Source organism: Chlorocebus sabaeus, chromosome 12 (genome assembly GCF_047675955.1).
Source record: "Chlorocebus sabaeus isolate Y175 chromosome 12, mChlSab1.0.hap1, whole genome shotgun sequence".
Taxonomy (NCBI): domain Eukaryota; kingdom Metazoa; phylum Chordata; class Mammalia; order Primates; family Cercopithecidae; genus Chlorocebus; species Chlorocebus sabaeus.
This window is the reverse complement of record NC_132915.1, coordinates 95,231,887-95,247,208: the sequence shown is the minus strand read 5'-3', so window position 1 is coordinate 95,247,208 and position 15,322 is coordinate 95,231,887. Positions and strand designations below refer to the sequence as shown.

At 45.4% G+C, this 15,322-nt stretch overlaps 2 long non-coding RNA genes across 2 annotated transcripts in view; one reads left to right on the top strand and one right to left on the bottom strand.

The window, feature by feature from the left end:
• LOC140712985 (uncharacterized) overlaps positions 1–15,322 on the top strand; it is a 270,725-nt gene that overhangs the window by 184,214 nt on the left and 71,189 nt on the right. The gene's annotated exons all lie outside the window — the stretch shown is intronic.
• Positions 1–15,322, bottom strand: part of LOC140712986 (uncharacterized) — a 269,029-nt gene that overhangs the window by 187,211 nt on the left and 66,496 nt on the right. The gene's annotated exons all lie outside the window — the stretch shown is intronic.

Sequence of the window (15,322 nt, the reverse complement as noted above, 5' to 3'; positions counted from 1 at the left end):
AGCTTTTCCACATATCGTACATGTATAACTGGATTTCCACTGTCCGTTAACATGTGTCTTCTAACACCTGGAACAGAAACGAAGAATTTGCCACACTGTTCACATTTATATTGCCTCTCTCCATATGGTTTGTATCCTGAGTGAGCTAGGATGTGCCTATTAAGGAGGGAATGACGTACAAAGGCTTTTCCACGAATACTTCATTCACATTGTTTCAATCCAGGAGAAATGCTCTCATTCAGATCAAGCTTTTGTATTTGGCTGACAACTGTCCATACTGACTACCGTCTTTGCTTTCACACAGTCTCTGCATCATAGGATTTCTGTAAAAAAAAAAAAAAAAAAAAAAAAAATATGACGAGCATATTATTATTGCTTGGTTTAATAACTTTCTACTTATTAATAGGTCTTTGACTTACACTGCTACCAATACCAAGGGAAATGCCTTTTTTTTTTTTTTTTTTTTTTTTTTTTTTTTTTTTTTTTGCCTTGACTGAATTATTTGAAAGTAAATGGGTTACTACTGAAAACACAGCTACCACCTGCATGGCTATGACCAAATTAGTAACATTCATGTACACAATTTTGTAGTACTATTTTCAAGTAAACCGTTTTCCAAACACTGTCTGCTACACTGAAGTACATTACATTTTGGGTGAAATTTTCTAAAAAGAAATAAATTTCAAGTGACTCTTATTTGTTTTGATCGCTTGTTTTTAAGTTCATGACAAGCTAAGATTCCTTCAGAGGACTTTATTTCCTCTTCTCAGTGCAAATTATCTTATCTCTTTCCCAGGTTTTTCAAAGTGATCTTCAATACTCTGGTCTTTCCATTTGTTTCCTAAAATGCAGACCCACAAAATTATCACAAATTATTACAAACTATAGAAACATTACTAGATTTAATGTTTATTGTACACAGTGCCATGCCTGATTTCTTCACCAAATCATTCCCTTGCCCCATTCCAAATCACAAATAGCACTGATGATAGGGAAATACTTCTGTAATTAAGTGAAATGTATTGTCATTGTCAGCTACAGAAACCAGGTTCCTGCAGGTTTCCTGCATCACTTCTCTGCAGAGATTCTTCTGAGAAGGATCTAGCAAAGTCCATTCCTCCTGGGTACAGTTCACAGCCACATCCTCAAAAGCCACGGAGTCCTAGAACATTCCACACATGTAGATAGAAGGATGGGTGAGACTGACAGCACTGGGAATCTGTACTCAATCCATAAGCTGTTTACATGATTCTAAAATTTCCAAGCATTTATTCTGTGCCTTGATTGTCACAACTCTTACTCTGTTCACACATACTCCCTCCCACACAGCAGTACGAATGCTAGAATTGAACTATTCTAAAAGTTCTAAAGTTCTAAACTATTCTAAAAGGCAACAGCAAAGTAGAAACACCCATCTTATTAGAGAATCCAGGGAGTAAGATGTGCTGCTAGGAGTTACCTTTTAACTTCACTTTGTACATTTCTAGTATCTGTCATAATAAAGTCCTACCTGATGTGCATAAGGGAGTTAATATTATCAGTCCTGAGACTACTTATTCTTAAAAACGCCTGCTCGCAAAGTTCCATCTTTGTATTAGTAACTTACATTTGGAAAGGGATTCCACCAAACCTAATAAGAATGACTCACTGCATTTAAATGGCTTATGCAATATATTTGCCAAAACTTTTTCTGCTGAAGGTGTATTATTTTGTGTCACTGCAGTGGTTCTTAGGGAACCAGACAGTAAGACACTGTCTGAACACTAAGTGTTCAATGAGTTTCCCTGGTAGACAATATTTTACACGTGCTGTCACTTGTTAACTGGGGAGGTGAGCCCATTCCATGTGATTACACCAAGACAGAGTAGGCTCATTAAATTTAACTGAGTAGTAAATAAAACCAATAATTGATATTTGACAATACTAATAGAACAATTTTAAAAATTTCTATTGCACAATGTCAAGGCAGAAAGGAATAAGAGGAAATACAACACATGTTTTTAAAAATGACATTAATGTCATCACTTCCAGTTGCTATTTCTATGAAATCACATAAATTCCCAACTCAGGTTGTTTTTAGGCAAGGAAAACTATTTTTTCATAAGTAGTAAAAATGAGAAATGTCTAATGATTTTTACTCATCTAAAAAAAGAGTGATGACTTGTCTAACATATTTCTAAGATTTTCAAACGAAAATATTCAGGACAGCACAGTATTAGCAGAGAGATGAGCAAGCAGACCAAGGAGAAAAAAAAGTGTTAATGACCCAGCATTTATATGGAAAGTTGAGGAATGATAGAGTAGGCACTGTAGAATAGAAAAAGAAATCACATGCACTTTCAAATATGAGGCAAACCAGGCTGGCATCTACTTGGGAAAATGCATTGCATTCTTCTCTATTCCGTGAGCCATAATCAACTTATTATACATTCAAATATGAAAGATAAAACCAGAACACTTTCAGAAGTTACAGGAAGATTTTTTTTATGAAGGATTAGGCAGAATTTCTTTTATGTAAGAAAACAGTGATAAAGGAACAGACAAACTCAAACATATTAAAATTTAGGGAATAAAAAGAAAATACAATGGGCATGGCATGGTGGCTCATGCCTGTAATCCCAGCAGCTTGGGAGGCTGAACAGGACGATCACCTGAGGTCAGGAGGTTGAGATCAGCCTGGCCAACATATCAAAACCCCGTCTTTCTATTGTTTGTTTGTTTGTTTGTTTGTTTGTTTGTTTGTTTTTTGAGACGGAGTCTCACATTGTCGCTTGGGCTGGCGTGCAATGACAAGATCTTGGCTCACTGCAACCTCCACCTCCCGGGTTCAAGCAATTCTCTTGCCTCAGCCTCCCGAGTAGCTGGGATTACAGGTGCCTGCCACCAGGCTCAGCGAATTTTTTTGTATATTTTGTAGAGACAGGGTTTCATCATGTTGATCAGGCTGCTCTGGAACTCCTGACCTCAATATCGGCCCACCTTGGCCTCCCAAAGGGCTGGGATTACAGACCTGAGCCACTGTGTCAGGCCTAAAACCCCCTGTTTACTAAAAATACAAAAATTAACTGGGTGTGATAGTGGGTGTGTATAATCCCAGTTACTCGGGAGGCTGACATAGGAGAATCACTTGAACCCGGGAGGCGGCGGTTGCAGTAAGCAGAGATGGCGCCACTGCACTTCAGCCGGGCTACAGAACAAGACAGTGTCTCCAAAAACAAAACAAAACAAAACAAAAAAAAACCCTCGAATATCCAGATAAGAGGATACAGATGTGTCCACTGTCATAAATTCTTCACCATGCTACAAAAAGGAAACTGACATTTTGGTGAATCTTTGTAAATCATCAATTTATCTATCACACTTTTATTTCACCAGTAACATTGATAAAGCTAAGTCCTACAATTCCATTTGAAATTACCCTTAAAAAGAACACACCTTTAAAACTTACTACACTCACTCTGGGGAAGAAATAAATACGAATTTTTAGCAAATAAAATACACCATTTTACCTTGCCTCTTTGGAAATAGTATGTTTATCTTTCAAGCTGTACTGAGAAAATGTATCTTACAGTCAATGAAAAACTGAAACACAAATAAGCGGATAAGCCTTTTCAAGGTAACAAACTCAGGGAGAGGCAGTGCTGACTCCAACACAGACCTTTGTAAGTGTCACGGCAGGCCATTCTATCCCTCGGGACACCCATCCTGTTCAGTAAAGTGCTCAGTGATCACCTAGGAGGCACTGGCACTGCTCTTTGTCCTCCTGTGCGCCTTCAGTGCATTTTCATGTTCAGGTTCTTGCACATTCTCTCTGGGGTGGGTTTTCCTTATCCTTTGGAACAGTTTTTCTCTCTTCACAAGGCTGAGACAATCTAGAGAGCAGAAATCATTTCTACCTTTTCCTCTCAATATCAGTATCCCATTGGCAGACCATCAATGTGTCTCCGAGGAATAAAAGCTCCGGCTGGAGGAACAGTTTTAATGACCTAACTTTAATGACATTACGTTGAATTGTCCATTCATTTTGATGTCCTAAAATTTTAATAATCCTAAGGGGTCACCATTTTAGATAAAACTATACCAGGAGATTCCTCTAAGGCCAAGAGCATCCAGCTGCTCCCCTGAGCGACTCTACCCCCTACTTCAGGCTGTCCTTGGCGATGAGATGACCCTGGGGCTGATACTCACTAGACCCTCCAATAGACATGACCACTGTGGGTATCCTGGCTCATCCCCAGACAGTTTTAAAATTTCAGGACTAGGGAAAGACAGGAGGGTGGCTGAGGACACAACACCCTGTAAAGTTTTCACGGAGGGACCTCAACCTAAAGACATTTTGGTAATATGTACACTTAGGAAAGATGAAAAGAAGAGAGGCACAAAGATTTCTTTTACAGTAGAGTGTCAGATGATTTATTCTGCACTTTCCTCTCATGCAAAATGCTTGGAAACAGAAAAATATTTTGGCCAAGGTGGCCCATGCCTGTATTCCCAGCACTTTAGGAGGCCGAGGCGGGAGATCAATTAAGGTCAGGAGTTCAAAACCAACCTAGCCAACATGGCAAAACGCTGTCTCTACTAAAAATACAAAAATTAGCTGGACGTGGTAGTGGGTGCCTATAAGCCCAGCTACTTGGGAAGCTGAGGCAGGAGAATCGCTTGAACCCGGGAGTCAGAGGTTGCAGTGATCTGAGACTGCACCATTGTACTCGAGCCTGGCCACAGGACGAGACTCCGTCTCAAAAAAAAAAAAAATATATGTATATATATATATGTATATATGTAATATACATTTATAATTATTACATGTAGATAGTATTTGAAGTCATGGGACTGACTGTAGGTAGAAACAAGAGAAGGCAAGGAAGTTTTTATATTTATATATAATTATATAGAATTAATATACATAATTATAATATATAAATATATCATATAGACTGGGCACAGTGGCTTACACCTGTAGTTCCAGCAATTTGGGAGGCCGAGATGGGCAGATCACCTGAGGTCAGGAGTTTGAGACTAGCCTGAGAACATGGAGAAACCCCATCTCTACTAAAGATACAAAAATTAGCCAGGCATGGTGGTGCGTGCCTGTAATCCCAGCTACTCAGGAGACTGAGGCAGGAAAATCACTTGAACCCCGGAGGTGGAGGTTACGGTGAGCCCAGATTGCGTCATTGCACTCCAGCCTGGGCGACAAGGGTTAAACTCCGTCTCAAAATAAATAAATAAATAAATAAAGCAAGAAATTTGTATTTATGTCTAAATAGATAATTACAATACATAAATGTGTATATAAATATACATTTATTATAAATTTATTAATATATGAAATATGTTTATTTCTGAGATAGGGTCTGGCTCTGTCACCCAGGCTGGAGTGCAGTGGCACTATCATAGCTCATTGGAGCCTTGAACAGATGGCTCAAGGGATCCTCCCACGTCAGCCTCCTGAGTGGCTAGGATTGGATGCACACACCACCATGTGTAGCTAATTTTATAATTTTTTGTGGAGACAGGGTCTTCCTTTTTTGCCTAAGCTGGGCTTGAACTCCTGGGCTCAAGTGATCTTCCTGCCTCAGGCTTCCAATGTGTTAGACGTGGGCCACTGCATCTGGTCTAATGCATTTTTTAATTTGCGAGTTCATATTATTTGATATTTTTAAGTACTGAATGTGTTGAACAATCAACTTGCAGAATTCCTGAACAATGGATGGTCAGCTCTCATGTCCTGGTTCAAATCGCCCCAGCACACCCCGGCTAGAAACCTTTCAGCCAACTTCCAATTATGTCTCCCGGGGCAAGACAATGTCACTTGGTCGATCCCCACTAAGAGGGACTCTGGAAAGGCAAGAAACTATTCTGTTCTCTATAGTGGAACCTGACCAGGGAGAAGGCAGCTGGGAGGGCCAGCTGGGTCCTCCCACCAGCAGTGTCCACCATCGACCCACTGCCCTAGAACTACACCGTGCTGGGCATTTGGGACACTGTTATGAGCAAGAGTTTCCATTTTTCTTCTCATGGGACCTTCATGCTAGTGGCAAGAGACAATTTTTTTTTTTTTTTGATACAGAGTTTTGTTCTTGTCACTCAGGCTGGAGTGCAATGGTGTCATCTCGGCTCGCTGCAACCTCTGCCTCCTGGATTCAAGCAATTCTCCTGCCTCAGCCTTCAGAGTAGCTGGGATTACAGGATTGCACCACCACGTCTAGCTAATTTTTGTATTTTTAGTAGAGATGGGGTTTCACCATGTTGGCCAGGCTGGTCTGGAACTCCTGAGCCACTGCACCCAGTCAAGAGGGAGATTTTCAATCAATAACTATAATTGTGATGAATGCCAGAAAGAAGAATGTGTGTGATGGGGAGGGGACCTAAGTTATTGTCTCACATTTTAACACTTTCGTAGGCAATAACTAAAAACTGAGAAACTTAAAACAACACACACCTTTAAGCCAATTTTGGCAAGCTAGGAGTTGAGCACATTTTAGCGGATCCTGTGCTTGGGATCCCACGCTAAGCAGCTGGGCTGCATCCTCATCTGAGGCTCCACCAGGGCAGAATCCATTTCCAGGTCCGCTGAGGTTACTGGCAGAATTCATTTCCTCGGACCCGCTTGGCAAGGGCCCAGCTTTTTGCTTCCTTGCCTACGGGGCCCTCCAAAGGTCCTTTCTCAGCACAGCATCTCCTTCCTGGAGCGCCTGCAGGCGGAACCTTCCTCTCTAGTGTGCGAAGGTGATGCACTGTGACAGTGACATCCCACTGCTTTTGCCAGGCTCTATGGGTTAGAAGCCAGTCACCGGTTTTGCTCATACCCAAGGTCAGGAAGATTATGCAAGGGCATAGGTTATTGAGAAGTCAGTCACTTTAGGGTGTGGCTGACACCACTGAACTTGGTGAGAATTTAAGGGTTGGTAGGAGCTGGCCAGGTACAGGGGTGAGGGTGTGTCAGGCAGGGGTGAGGGCATGGAGGGTGATGCAGAGGCCTGCATCCTGGAATGTCCTTTCACTCCCTGAGGTTTTGTTCTCCTGATCCCTGAGTACATCCCAGAACACGGTGGGGCCCTAGCAGGGGAGAGGTAGGGAAGCATGTGTTGTTCATCTGGGGAGCTTGTTAGGCAAATCAGATTAGGGGCCAGGCTTTCAGTGGTGGGTGCGAGCGTGTGAGTGATGAGTGTTCAGGTGTGTGTGGGAAAAGCGGTGGGGATGGGGTCAGCCCCAGCCACCATGAACACCTTAACTCTGCATCCACCATCCCAGCAGCCTCCCTGAGTGAGTGCCTTCAGGGTGAAGGTCCTGTTTTGCACATGGAAGTGAATCAGAGTGGGACACTGCCTTGCCTTAGAGAGGTCACACTTCTTCTCCTTCTTCTTCGTTTTTTGTTTTTTTTTGTTTTTTTGTTTTTTTGGTTTTGGATTTTTTTTTGTTTTTTTTTGTTTTTTTTGTTGTTGTTGTTGTTGTTGTTGTTGTTTTTTTAACTTGCAACAGAGTCTCACTCTGTTGCCCAGCCTGGAATGCAGTGCTGTGATGTTGGCTCACTGCAACCACTGCCTCCCAGGTTCAAACAATTTTCCTACCTCAGCCTCCTGGGTAGGGGAGCTGGGACGATGGGCACGCATTACCATGCCTGGCTAATTGTTGTATTTTAGTTTCACTGTATTGACCAGGCTGGTCCCAGTCTCCTGGTTTCAACCGATCTGCCCGCCACAACCTCCCAAAGTGCTGTGACTACAGGCGTAAGCCACCACACCGGGCGAGAGGTCACACTTCATGCCAAGTGGGTGGCAGCGACTCAGACAGCACCCCAGCTGGTGCTGGGAGTGAGGGGTGCTCAGTGTCCTAGGAAGGCAGAGGACTGCATGAGAGGTTCGGGGAGGAAGGACTGGAGGACGATTTGAGATTTTCACCTGAGCAGCTGGGTGGATGGAGGGGCTGTTTACAGAGAATCAAAAGAATGTGCATGAGCAGGTTAGGGCACTAATAAAGCACTCTGTTTTGGCCCGCAGAAAATTTGAGATGCTTCCCTGTGTCCAACTGGGGCTTTGGGAAAGGTCAGGGCTGGGCATCTGACTGGGATGGATGTCTCTGGCTGGCAGCAGAGCATGTGGATGGTTTGTGAAGCCCGGAAGGGCATGAGATTTCCTGTGGCAGTGCCCACTGCAAATGGAAGGGCATTTGGCCTGAGCCCAGACATATACAAGTTGGGCAGTGCAGCTACAGAAGTACAGAAAAACCAAGGGTGTGGGGGCACATGCAGCAGGAATCTCAGATAAGATGAGGAAAGAGGTTTTAAAGACGATCAGGGCTGGGGACAGTGGTTCATGCCTGTAATCCCAACACTTTGGGAGGCTGAGACGAGAGGATAGCTTGAGGCCAGGAGTTTGAGACCACCCTGGGCAACATAGGGAGACCCCATTTCTATAAATAAATAAACACCATTGGTACTTGGCATTTCGGGCGGGGAACAGCAAACACATTAAAGCTCTGAGGCAGGAAAGGGAAGTGATTAGTGCTTGCTCCTGGTTCCTTTATCAGACCTTAAAGAGATGCAGAGACATTTCAGGTACTCCTTAGCTGAGCTCCTTCAGGGAAGGCCTAAGTTCGCTTCTACTTCCCATCTATTAATTTTTTTTTTTTGGAGACAGAGTCTCACTCTGTCGCCCAGGCTGGAGCACATGCAGTGGCACGATCTAAGCTCACTGCAACCTCCACCTCCCGGGTTCAAACGATTCTCCTGCCTCAGCTTTCCCAGTAGCGGGACCACAGGTACGCGCCACCACGATCGGCTAAGTTTTTGTATTTTTAGCAGAGATGGGGTTTCATCTGGTTGGCCAGGCTGGTTTCGAACTCCTGGCCTCAAGTGATCCACCTGCCTCGGCCCCACAAAGTGCTGGGATAACAGACGCGAGCCACCGCGCCCGGCCCTTCTTCAGTCCTAACGCCCACCATACGTGCTTCCAAATGTTTGCTGAATGACAAGGTGAACGAGTGAATGGGACTACGTGACTTCCGGCAGCAGGCAATCCTATTCCTTGGACCTCAGTTTCCCTTTTTGTAAAGCAAGCCTGTCTCTCGCTCTCTGCCCTAAAAGCCTGAGTTCTGGGCTTGAGATGAGCGCGTCCTGTAGACCAGACTGCAGGTGGACGTTGAGCTGGGTCTTCTAGAAGGCCAGGATCCGGTCAGCTCTTGGGTCCGGTCCTCCCGCGGGACCCGGTACGCCCAGTCCCAGCGCCTTCCCGCCCAAACTCCATTTGTTCCCCCAGGCCCCGCCCTCTCCGTGCAGCTCGCTCTCCATGGGCCGGGGGGCGGGCCCTGGGCGCCCGCCTCCGCTGGGGGCGGGGTGGCGGGCGGCGGGCGGGGCCGTGTGCAGCTGCAGGGTGTGTGTCTCGGCCGCAGCCCCGCGCCAGCTGCAGCTCCTTGCTCCAAGCCGGATCCTGAGCGGGGAACACGCGCTGAAGCGGCGGCGGCGGCCCCGCCCCGGGACTCCATTGTTCAGGCTGCCTCCGCTCTGTAGGCTGCTCAGCTGCGCTCCAGTCGGCCCAGGCGCCGCGGCGAGGAGCGGGCGCTGTGAGTCGGTGGCCTGAGGTGAGACCGGGCGACGGGGTCTGCGGAACGGGCGGGGTTCTCTACGCCGGGCGTGGCGGCTCCGAGTTAGATTCCGCAGGGTCTGAAGTCGGGATGCGAGGTCCTTGCGCCTGGGCTTTGTCTCGGCCTCGGGTGGCACCGGGGGCTTCGCGCCTGCTGCGATACCGCGTGGGCCAGCGCGGGGGTCCCGGTCGCCCTGAGGGTAGGGTCCGGTCCCCACTGCTCCCCGGCTCCCCGCGTCTGCTGCGGAGGGGACTGCATGGACCCAGGCGCTGGCTTCTGAGCCGAGATGGCGTCACTGCACTCCAGCGTGGGCGACCGAGTGAAACTCCGTATCGAAAAAAAAAAACTTGGTAAAGTGTTTTACCCAGCCTAGGTACGTGTGGTAGAGCCGAATGAAAGCTTAGAAAAAGATGACTTGAGAACTAGCCCAGCAGAGGAATCAGGTGGGATGTGTTGTTATTAAGTGAAATTTGCACCTGTTTTCTCCCAGGCCTCGTTGAGTTGTGTACAACAGAGAGCTCAGGTGCTGGGGGCAGTTGACCGGTTGAAGAATGCATTGCTATTATGGGAGGAACATTGGGCTTTGAAAAAGCAGAACTGGATCCACGTTCTTGCCTGGTAACTCTAACTGTCATCTAGTTTGTAAAGGGGAATGCAGTGCACTGAAAAATTCTTATGACAGTGGGGAAAGGATTGGGGTGTCTGCATTGGTTTGCGTAATATAGGCCATATGAACGAGCATTTAGGCTGGAGGGAGGCTTTTCATCTCTCTAACTTTACTTTCACAGGACAATTCCATCACGATTTGAAGATTTTTGAGTCAAAACTACATTATTCTACTATGTGTTTCGGGGCAAATTTATACATACAATTTGCTTAAATATTTCAGATGATACAAGAATATATATGTGGGGTAAAAAGCTGAAATTTGCATTCTGCCTTTTCTAGAAGTAACCATTGTGAATAGTTACCTCTGTATTCCAGCTATTTTGTATACTATAAATACACTGTGAACATTTGAGTGTATATAGACATGTATGTTACACACAGTTTTAGAGATGGAATATTGCTGTGTTGCCCATGCTAGTCTCAAACTCCTGGGCTCAAGTGACCCTCTCGCCTCAACCTCGCAAAGTTTTGGAATTACAGGCATAAGCCACCGCGCCTGGCCTGCATGAGTATATTTACTAATTGCTAAGTTACTCTGTTCAATACGTGTCTATTGAACTCCCCCATGTGCCAAGCATTGTTCTGAATACCTTATATGCACCAATTGACTTAATTTTTAGAGCAGCTCTCTTATTGTGGCCCTTTTACAGTGAGGAAACTGAACCACAGAGAGGCTGGGGACGTTGTCTAACATCACACAGCCGGTGCTGTTGGAATTGAGGTTTGAACCCAGACAGCTGGCTTCAGATCTCTTAGCTGTTATCATAGATGGCCCACCCAAACCTTAGGGCCACCTCCCAAGCATTGCCTCCGATATGGGCTCGCCTGAGCTCTGCGAGAGCCGTGTATGTGAGATTTCTTTCCTCTTTAAGAACACAAGTCTTGGAATTGTCACAGACCCTGATGGGACTTCTTGAGGACCAAAAACAGGGATTCTTCAAGCCTGCTCCAAGGACCAGATCTCTGATTTAGCTACTTGGAAGGTAGACGTGGAAGAGAGTAATTTTACCAGAACAAAAAGTCAGGATGGCTGGGCTGACTCGGCCAGATGCAGTGGCTCATGCCTGTAATCCCAGTACTTTGAGAGGCCGAGGCATGTGGATCACCTGAGGTCGGGAGTTCGACAGCAGACTGACCAACAAGTTGAAACTCCGTCTCTACTAAAAATATAAAAATTAGTTGGGCGTGGTTGCAGGTGCCTGTAATCCAGGTACTTGGGAGGCTGAGGCAGGAGAATTGCTTGAACACGGTTGGTAGAGGTGGCAGTGAGCTAAGATTATGCCACTGCACTCCATCTTGGGTGACAGAGTGAGACTCCGTCTCAAAAAAAAAAAAAAAAAGAAGAAGAAGAAGAATGGGGAAGGGGAATGGCTAGGCTGACTCATAGGGAAGAGGCCCCACAGCAGCCGTAGGACCTTGGCCACTTGGGTGGAAAAGAAAGAAGGAAGAGCTTCACCCATGGCGGTGACCTGGACTGCAGAAACCACACTAAACAGTCCACATCCTGGAGCCTGGTCACCCCATTTGCTTCTCTTCTCCTTGGGTAGAGGGTGTGGGGAGCTTTCTACCCTGGAGGCTGAGCAGCGCAGCTTCTAACCAGGGTAGATGTTTGTCTGTCCCTCGGAATACAGACAGCGTTCTCATAAGCAGCCCAAATCCTCCTGAACAGCTTTTTGTAGGGCGGGGTGGGGCAGAGGGTCATTTTGACTCCTAGGTACCTTTTCCACTTTCACTGCTGATAACTGTGTTATAGATTAAAGTTTTGTTTTTGATACTGAAGAGGGCTTAAGAGAGTGAGCTATTATGGCATATCTAAGTCTGCTAAAATAGAACCACGGTGTAGTGTAGGAAAATCTCTTCTAAATTATGGATCATATATGGTGAACGTTAGAAGTCATGTGTACCTAAGTTGAAAAATCAAAACATGTCTTGCATTTGGGTGACCCCGTTAAGTCTGGATGCCACTGCGCCTTGCGTGAACACAGGATGCTGAGGTGTAGGGATCAACAGGCTTTTTCTGGACATCTTCCGCTTCTCTTGGAGTAAAGTGGGGCGACAGTAGGAGTGCACAGCTGTTGGGCCCCTAAATTTGTCAGCTGTTTTTCCTGTGGGATTCCATTTAATGCAATCTTGGAGGTAAAATTATTTTATTGAAGATGAAGATAGAGGCTTAAAGAAGTTAAGAAAATTGTTCAAGGTCACGTCAATTTTTTTTATTTTTATTTTTATTTTTATTTTTATTTTTATTTTTATTTTTATTTTGAGGCTCAGTTTTGCTCTTGCCCAGGCTGGAGTGCCATGGCATGATCTCGGTTCACCACAGCCTCTACTTCCCAGGTTCAAGTGGTTCTCCTGCCTCAGTCTCCCGAGTAGCTGGGATGACAGGCATGCACCACCACGCCAGGCTGATTTTGTATTTTTAGTAGGGATGGAGTTTTTCCATGTTGGTTAGGCTGGTCTTGAGTTCTAACCTCGGTTGAACCTCGGTTGAACCACCCGACTCAGCCTCCCCAAGTGCTGGGATTACAGGTGTGATCCACCACGCCTGGCCAAGGCCATGTAATTTCTTAAGTGGAAAGATGAAGTACTTGATGAACCCAGAAGTTTGACTTCAAGGCCCTTGATCTTTCCATAACACGTGGTTCCTTCCCTGGTTGGTGGGAGTGACTGAAGAACTGAAGGAAGCTGTGTTTTGTGGAAAGAGGACCTGAGGGGTGTATGGTCTTTCCAGGCTTGGAATCTGCCATGCTGGGCTTCTGAATTGTATAGCGTGTCCATATAGAGAGAAGCCCCTCATTTAAGACTTGTTTTTTGGGGGAAATAAAGGAAGGCTGCCCACATGAGACAGGCAGAGGCGACTTTCTCAGAACTGCTGTGGCAAGGGAGTTGGCACCATCACTTGCGTGTGGCACAGACTGATATGCAAGTGAATGGTGGATGAGGAGTGGGGAAGCTTCAGAATGGAAAAGAACGGCTCCCAGTGGAGGCTGTTGGGACTGGAGGCGGCTGTGCAGAAGCGAGGTGTCCTTGGTTGATTAGGGGTATATTTGGCTTTCTATGAATGATCCTAACTGGAAACAGGGGCCAAAATTAGGGTGGCTGTATGTTTTGAGTCAAGTCCTGGTCACCTAGGACAGAGTCGTTTTTTAGTTTCTGGGTTGTGGAGAGAGAGCAGTCTGGCTTCCTGTCTGAAGTGCTAGCCTGGCTGGCCTCCTGGCTGTTGACTGTAGATAGGGGATTGGTTTCCTGGGTGGGCAGCTACAGGTTGTGATCTGAGTTCTGTCTTTCTACATATGATCAGGCATGGTCTGTTTGTATATTCAGTCCCTCATTTTTCTTGTCAGTACAAATATCAAATGACAAATTGGATACATTGGGAACTTTTTAGATGTCTGTGTCCCCTGGAGGAAGTTTTCACGTTCACATTGAATGAGAATGAATATAAACAATTGGGCCATTGATCTTGAAGGTTTAAACTAGGAAATCTTCAACAATACTACCTCGGCGCCATTGCTTGTCTGTCCATCGTTAGGGAATGTGTTTTTATCCACCGCCGGCTCATCGTCCACCAGTTTGTGGTTGATCCACTTCTCTATATGTCTTGTCTTGTGTGCATCTCATTGTTTGCTAGTGTTAGCTTTCCCCTTCGTCAGTGTGGTTTATTTGTGTAGTATCTGTTGGTAGGAAGTTATTTGTGGAATTTGTGAATGGAAGGGACCTTGGAGGTCTGCTAGGTCAGCCCAGTGATTTTCAAGATAAACGGAAATACAGGGAAATGTTCCAGCTTTTTTGGTGGCAAAACTAGGAATAGAAAGCAGTGTTCCTTGTACCACAATGTCATTGAAAGACAGCTCAATGTGGGCCTAAAATGCAGAGTAACTAACTTTCATTTATCTCTGCTTCAGACTCTTGTTATCAGACATTTTAAATTGACCTAAATGTGTTAGCAGAAATATGAAAAGTCCCGACTTGTTTACATATAAGGTACTTTGTCGCCTACTCATTTGGTTGTTTTTTTCAACAGGATTGAAAAGACATTGTTATAAACTGAATGTTTATGTCTCCCCCAGATTCTCGTACTGGAGCCCTAACTGCCAGTGTGATGGTATTAGGGGGTAGGACCTTTGGGAGGTGATTAGGGTTAGATGAGGTCATGAGCGTGGGCCCTGGTCTGACAGGATTAGTGCCCTTACAAGAAGAGAAACCAGGCCGTGTGTGGTGGCTCACACCTGTAACCCCAGCACTTTGGGAGGCCGAAGTGGGCAGATCACGAGGTCAGGAGATTGAGACCATCCTGAAACCGTGTTTCTACTAAAAATACAAAAATTGGTTGGGTGTGGTGGCACGTGCCTGTCATCCCAGCTACTCGGGAGGCTGAGGCAGAGAGTTGCTTAACCAGAGGGTCGGAGGTTGCAGTGAGCTGAGATTGTGCCACTGCACTCCAGCCTGGTGACAGAGCAAGACTCCGTCTCAAAAAAAAAAAAAAAAAAAAAAAAAAGGAGAAAGCAGAGAGTTCCCACTGCCCTGGTGTGAGGGAACAAGAAGAAAGGTGGCTGTCTGCAAGCCAGGAAGAGGTCCCTGTCCGGGAACTGAGTTGGCAGACACTTTGATCTTGGACTTCCAGCCTCCAGAGGTGTGAGAAATAAACTAATGTTTAAACCACATAGCCTATGGTGCTTTTATGGTATTTGCCTACGGTATTATGGCCATCTGATTTGACTGATACAGAGATGGTTCCAGAATACTGTATCCTGTATCTAAGTTGGTGATGCCATGAAAATAAACCTGGTAGTTCATTCCTTTATATAAAGATAGCGCTGTGAGCCCAGGGCCTTTGCTTGTGTCTTAGTTGTGTCTTGTTTTCTTATAATAGCTTCCTAATTTCTCTTCTCCCCCTCTAATTTATATTATATATCTGGATTAAATCAGATATGGTATGATTTTATACTTTATGTCTATGCAAACTTGTAGTGATTTTATTTCATTTGATTTGATTTTTGAGACATGCCCTTGCTCTGTTGCTCAGGCTGGAATGCAGGCGTGCCATGACAGCTCACTGTCACCCTAA